Raw genomic sequence first — 6,061 nt, forward strand, 5'->3', positions numbered from 1 at the left:
ACATGGATTATAGGCGGACAGGTGAGAAATACTGTGATTTTTTTATTTTCACATTAATAAATAGGTAAAAGATAGTCAGAGTGTGTTTATTTCAATTAAAGGACTTTTTCCTGTGTGTCAGTGTGTATTACTTTTGATTACGGGGTTAGTAATGGGGGTGTCTGATAGACACCTCTCCATTACTAAGCCCTGGGCTTGATATTAGTTGACATTACAAAGCTGACATCAACCTCAATACTATTACCCCACTTGCCACCACACCAGGGCAAGTGTGAAGAGCTGGGCAAAGCACCAGAATTGGCGCATGTAATAGATGCACCATTTCTGGGGCGACTGCGGGCTGCTATTTTTAGGTTGGGCAAGGCCAATATCCATGGCCCCTTCCCAGTCTGGAGAATACCAGCCCCCCGCTGTGCTTTAGCTTGGCTGGTTATCAATTATGGGGGTGGGGGGAGACCTCACACCATTTTCTTTTTATTTATTTAAATAATAATGAAGAAAAAGAAAAGTGTGGGACCCCTCTAATTTTGATAATCAGCCAAGATAAAGCTGACAACTGGGAGCTGCAGCCCGCAGCTGTCAGTTTTACATGCGCTGGTTACAGAGGACCGCACAGCTATGCCAATACTTGACATGGCTGTGATTGAGCCGGAAGTGCCCACACAGCAAAGCTTTATTCAGGCTTCCAAACCCGAACAGTAACACGGGCTTCCTAGAGAAGTCAGTGTTCGGGGTCGGCACACGGACACTAGCCATTGAGTACGTACCCAGAACTTAACCGTTCGGGTTCACCCATCCCTACACCCAGATCCTACGGATGTTCATGTCCGAGGACAGGAAACTGCTGAGAAAAGGTGGGAGGCTCCGAATTTTTAAACCTACAGGTTTCCTCACCAAGGAAGCGGACCCTCCATCATAGTGCTGTCATTGCGATGGTTCGAGGGAGTTGGATTTCCCAATATTTCAAGTTATTCCCCATCAATAGGTTAGGGGATAACTTGGTCATCGCTGGGTATCCGACAACTGGGACCTTTAGTGATCCCAAGAATAGGACTGTTCAAAGTCCAGTCTTAAGTGGAGCAGAGGTGTCCATTGTCAATGGACTGCCACAGAAAACCGAGTACAGCTCATAGCTATTTTCTGTAGTCCCACTGACAATCCATAGGATAGAGAATAACTTGTGATTTTGGAAAAATAGAATTAGACTTACCGGTAATTCGGTTTCTAATAACCACCACGACAGCACCAAAGGAGGATGTCACCCCACCCGAATAGGCACAGGAAACACAAAGAGGTTAAATAGCTCCTCCCTCATCCTCCCTCCAGTGTTTTTATAAAGGACCACACAAGTATGGATGCTTCAAATTATATTTATTCAAATTAAATGATTGGCTAACCAAGCCTGGGAGGGAATTACCAGTGCTGTCGTGGTGGTTATTAGAAACTGAATTACCGGTAAGTCTAATTCTATTTTCTCCAATAACCCCACGACAGCACCAAAGGAGGAGTACCAAAGACTCATGTTCAGGGCGGGACAATGGCCTGAAGCACTTTCCGCCCAAAGGCCAAGTCTTTAAGGGACATTAAGTTTAGTTTGTAATGCTTGGTGAAGGTATGGACCGAAGACCATGTAGCTGCTCTGCATATCTGCTCGAGGGAAGCGCTAGCCTTTTCTGCCCAGGAGACGGACATGGCTCTTGTAGAGTGTGCTTTCAGTTTCTCTGGTGGTGAGAGATTTTGGATCTGATATGATTCCACAATTGCTTTCTTGATCCAAGTAGCGATGGTAACCTTTGAGACCTTTTTCCCTCTGTTCTGACCAAATGGCTGAATAAAGAGGTTCTGATCTTTTCTCCAGGCCTCTGTCCTCTGGAGGTAGTGAAGAACAACCCGTCTTACATCCAAAGTATGGTATTCGTCTTCTCTTTTATTTTTTGGGTCTTGACAGAAGGAAGGCAGAATTATCTCCTGAGACCTATGAAAGTCTGAGACTACGTTTGGTAAGAAAGATCGGTCCAATTGTAGAATAATCCTATCATCCAGGATTCTCAGATAAGGGTCATTCACTGAGAAGGCTTGGATTTCTCCTACTCTTCTAGCAGTGGTAATTGCTATTAGAAATGTTGTTTTCCAAGCTAATTTATCCAGCTCTATTGAGGCCAAAGGTTCAAATGGTGGTAGTGTCAGACCTTTAAGGACAATATTAAGATCCCAGGAGGGAACGTGGTTAATTATTCTGGGACGCAGACGAGTAGCTGCTGTCATGAACCTTTTTACCCATCGGTGTTCGGCAAGGCTCTGGTCGAAGTAGATACTCAGTGCCGCAATCTGAACTTTGAGGGTGCTGGGTCTAAGACCCTTCTCCAGCCCTTGTAGAAAATCCAAGATCTGGGTCATGTCAGGATGCCAAAGATCTGGTATATTTGGTTTATACCATGCTAGGAAGGTCTTCCATATCTTGCTGTATATGGAGTTTGTGATTTGTTTCCTACCTTTTTGTAGGGTATGAATTACTCGGTCTGAGAGCCCTCTAGCCTTCAGGATTGTGAATTCAGAAGCCAGGCTGCTAGATGGAGGTTCTCTGGATCTGGATGGAGTATTGGACCCGGATGGAGAATGTTTCTGATTGCTGGTAGAATGAGGGGTCCCTCTATGCTTAAACTGTTTAGTGCACAGAACCAACTTCTTTTGGGCCAAAGCGGGGCTATCAAGATTATCTTGACCTCCTCGGTCCTTACTTTCTGTAAGGTTCTGAGTAGCAATGGAATTGGGGGAAAGGCGTAAGCCAGATGGAAACGCCATGGGTGAGCGAATGCATCTATCCCCAGGCATGCGTCATCTGGATCTAGGGAGAAGTATTTTTCTGCCTTGGTGTACTGGACGACCCCATCTTTTGGTCAGCATGTGGAAAATGTCTGAGTCCAGCTCCCATTCTCCCGGATGGATATTCCTTCTGCTCAGAAAGTCAGCTTGGGTGTTGTCTGAGCCTTTTATGTGCAACCCTGATAAGGAACGAAGATGTCCTTCTGCCCAGAAGAATATTCTTGCTGAGATACTCTTTAGATTCTCGTACCTTATGCTCCCTTGATGAGATAGATGAGCTACAGTAGTCATGTTGTCTGAGTAGACTTTTACGTGTTTGCCCATAATGATTGGAGCCGATATTTTGAGCGCTTCCTCCACTGCCTTTAATTAGCGGAAGTTGGAGGATTTCTTGCTGGTTTCTTTTGTCCAGACCCCTTGGAAGGGGGTTTGAGCAACAACGGCTCCCCATCCTGTTTTGCTGGCATCTACCGTGACTGTTACCAGAGGGAACTGAGACCATGGAACCCCTATTTTTAGGTTCCTTGGGTTGAGCCACCATGATAGGGATGTCTTCACATAATGAGGGATCATGATCTTCCTGTCTAGTGAGTTTGGGGATCCGTCCTACTGTGCAAGAATATGAGTCTGCAAAACTCTGGTGTGAGCCTGAGCCCAGGCTACAGATTGAATGCAGGCTGTCAAGGAGCCGAGGGTTGACATGGCAGACCTTAGGGACACTCTGTTCAGGGTCTTTAGATTCGATATCTTGGATCTCAAGAGTATCTGTTTGTCCTTTGGTAGGAAGGAGGTTTGTCTGGCGGAATCTAGTAGAACCCCCAGGAACATTTTTTCTGTGGCAGGGACCAGGTCTGACTTTTGATGATTTCTCAACCACCCTAGGGTGGTCAGGATCTGGATTGTTCTTTGCAGATCCTCCTGGAGTGATTCTACCGAGGGACTTACTAGTAAGAAGTCGTCGAGGTAGGGAATGATGTAGATTTTCTCTTTCCTGATTGAAGCCACTACTTCTGACATAATTTTGGTGAATATTCTTGGTGCTGAAGATATCCCGAACGGCAATACGTTGAATTGGAAATGTAACGTCTGATCCTCTTGAACCACTGCAAACCTTAGAAATTTTCGGTATGTTGGATATATAGGGACGTGATAGTATGCGTCCTGTAAGTCTATGGTTGCCATCACATACCCCTGCCCTATTAAGGGAACTGCTGATTTGATGGACTCCATCTTGAATCTTCGGTAGACAATGTACTGGTTTAAGGGTTTCAGATTTATTATTATTCTGTATGTGCCGTTTGGATTCTTTATCATAAACAGGCGTGAATAGTGGCCTGTGTATCTTTCTGTTTTTGGAACTGGTGAAATAGCCCCCAAGGATAGTAGGTCTTTTAGGCCGGACATCAGAGCGGTTTTTAATCTTGGAGAGGTTAGATGAGTTATCCTTACTCTTTTGGGAGGATATGAGGAGAATTCGATCTTTACCCCTTCTTGAATTACATTTAAGACCCACCGATTGGAGCAGATCTTTTGCCATTGGCGAAGGTATTTCATGTTTCGTCCCCCCACCGCACTGGCGTCACCGCTTCTGTTGTCGTTGTCCTTTTGGGGAAAAAAATATTCCTCTTTACCCCCTTTGGGGTAGCTCCATCGACCGGACTTGACCTTCCCCCTGTATTGGGGATTCTGTTCCCGAGGGTGGCGAAAGGGGGTCTTCTTATAGTGTCTGTGTTCAGGCAAGGATTTCTTTTTGTCAGCCGCCTTTTCCAGGAGGTCGTCAAGGGCCTGGCCAAACATATATTCTCCCTTGAAGGGAATAGAACAAAGTTTTATTTTAGAGGCCACATCACCGCTCCACGATTTCAGCCATAGTGCTCGCCTTGTGGAGTTTGATAGGACTGCTGCACTGGCGGTTACCCTCACGGATTCTGCTGAAGCATCTGCCAGGAAGTCAGTGGCTTTCTGCAGTAAAGGTAGGGAAGCTTGTATCTCCTCTCTGGATGTGCCCATAGCCAGGTGTTCTTCAAGCTGGTTGAGCCATCTTGACATGGACCGTGCAACACATGTGGAGACTACATTTGTGTTCATAAGGACTGCTGATGTTTCCCAGGATTTCTTGAGAAGGCTGTCCATCTTACGGTCCAGAGGATCTTTTAGTTGGGAGGAATCTTCAAATGGCAATACTGTTTTTTTAGCTACTGCTAGCCACTTGAATGTCGACCTTAGGTATCTCGGTCCAACATTTTGCGGTTTCTTCATCCACGGGAAACCTATTTTTCATTTCCGCTGGTGTATTCAGCAGTCTTTCAGGGTTTTCCCATTTGTCCAGGATTAGATCCTGAATGTTTTTATGTATCGGGAACACCATCCTTTTCTTTGAACGGAGACCAAGGAACATCTCTTCCTGGACTGATCTAGTGGGCTTCTCTTCTTCCACTTCCATCGTTCTTCTTACTGCTGAGAGGAAGTCTTCCATAAATTCCATTGAAAAATAATATTTCTTATTTTCCGGACCTTCCTCTGCTGAACTAAGTTCACCTTCCTCTGTAGGGTCTTCTGGAAGGAATGTCTCGTCCTGGGAGTCCGAGTCTCCTTTTTCTTTCAGGGAAATTTTCCTCTTTTTTGCCTTTGGAGGCGAATCAGAACTGGATCGGGAAAAGGAGGCCAATGAAGACAATCTCCTGCCGGACTATCCCTTTGATTTCGTCCATAAGGGATGGCTGCTCTTCCCTCAATCTTTTCTGTGCATTTCTGGCATAAATATTTTTTGCTGGAAGAAGACAGTTTTTTTGAACATATAGCACACTTCCGGCTAGATTTATTTCCTGGTGCAGGATCCTTGTCCCCCTAAAAAAGAGGGAGAAGGGTAATTAAATATTAATTCTAACCTGCACCTAGGAAAGGACCCCCAAGTGCCAGACTTACTGGGACTGGAATTGCGCTGGGCTCCGCAGACATGGCAAAGATAGACTTCTGACATCCAATGTAGCAAACAAATGGATTAGGTCCTACCTTAGCTGTCTTCAGTCCAGGGCTGTTATATAGGCGACTGGACTCAGCGCTCCTCCCCTTCCCTGGGGAGGGGGGTGGTGTAGCTCCTCCCTCTGGGTCCAATTTGGTGAAGCAGGAACACCTGCGGGGTTATTCATTTATTTCCCCCTTTCGCTCTTTTTTTTTTTTGAACAGACCGGAAGTGACGTCAGGGACCCATTTCCGGTGTCCCACGTAACTTTCCGGC

Source organism: Phyllobates terribilis, unplaced genomic scaffold (genome assembly GCF_046119375.1).
Source record: "Phyllobates terribilis strain yellow unplaced genomic scaffold, ASM4611937v1 Scaffold_11__3_contigs__length_659146591, whole genome shotgun sequence".
Classification (NCBI taxonomy): domain Eukaryota; kingdom Metazoa; phylum Chordata; class Amphibia; order Anura; family Dendrobatidae; genus Phyllobates; species Phyllobates terribilis.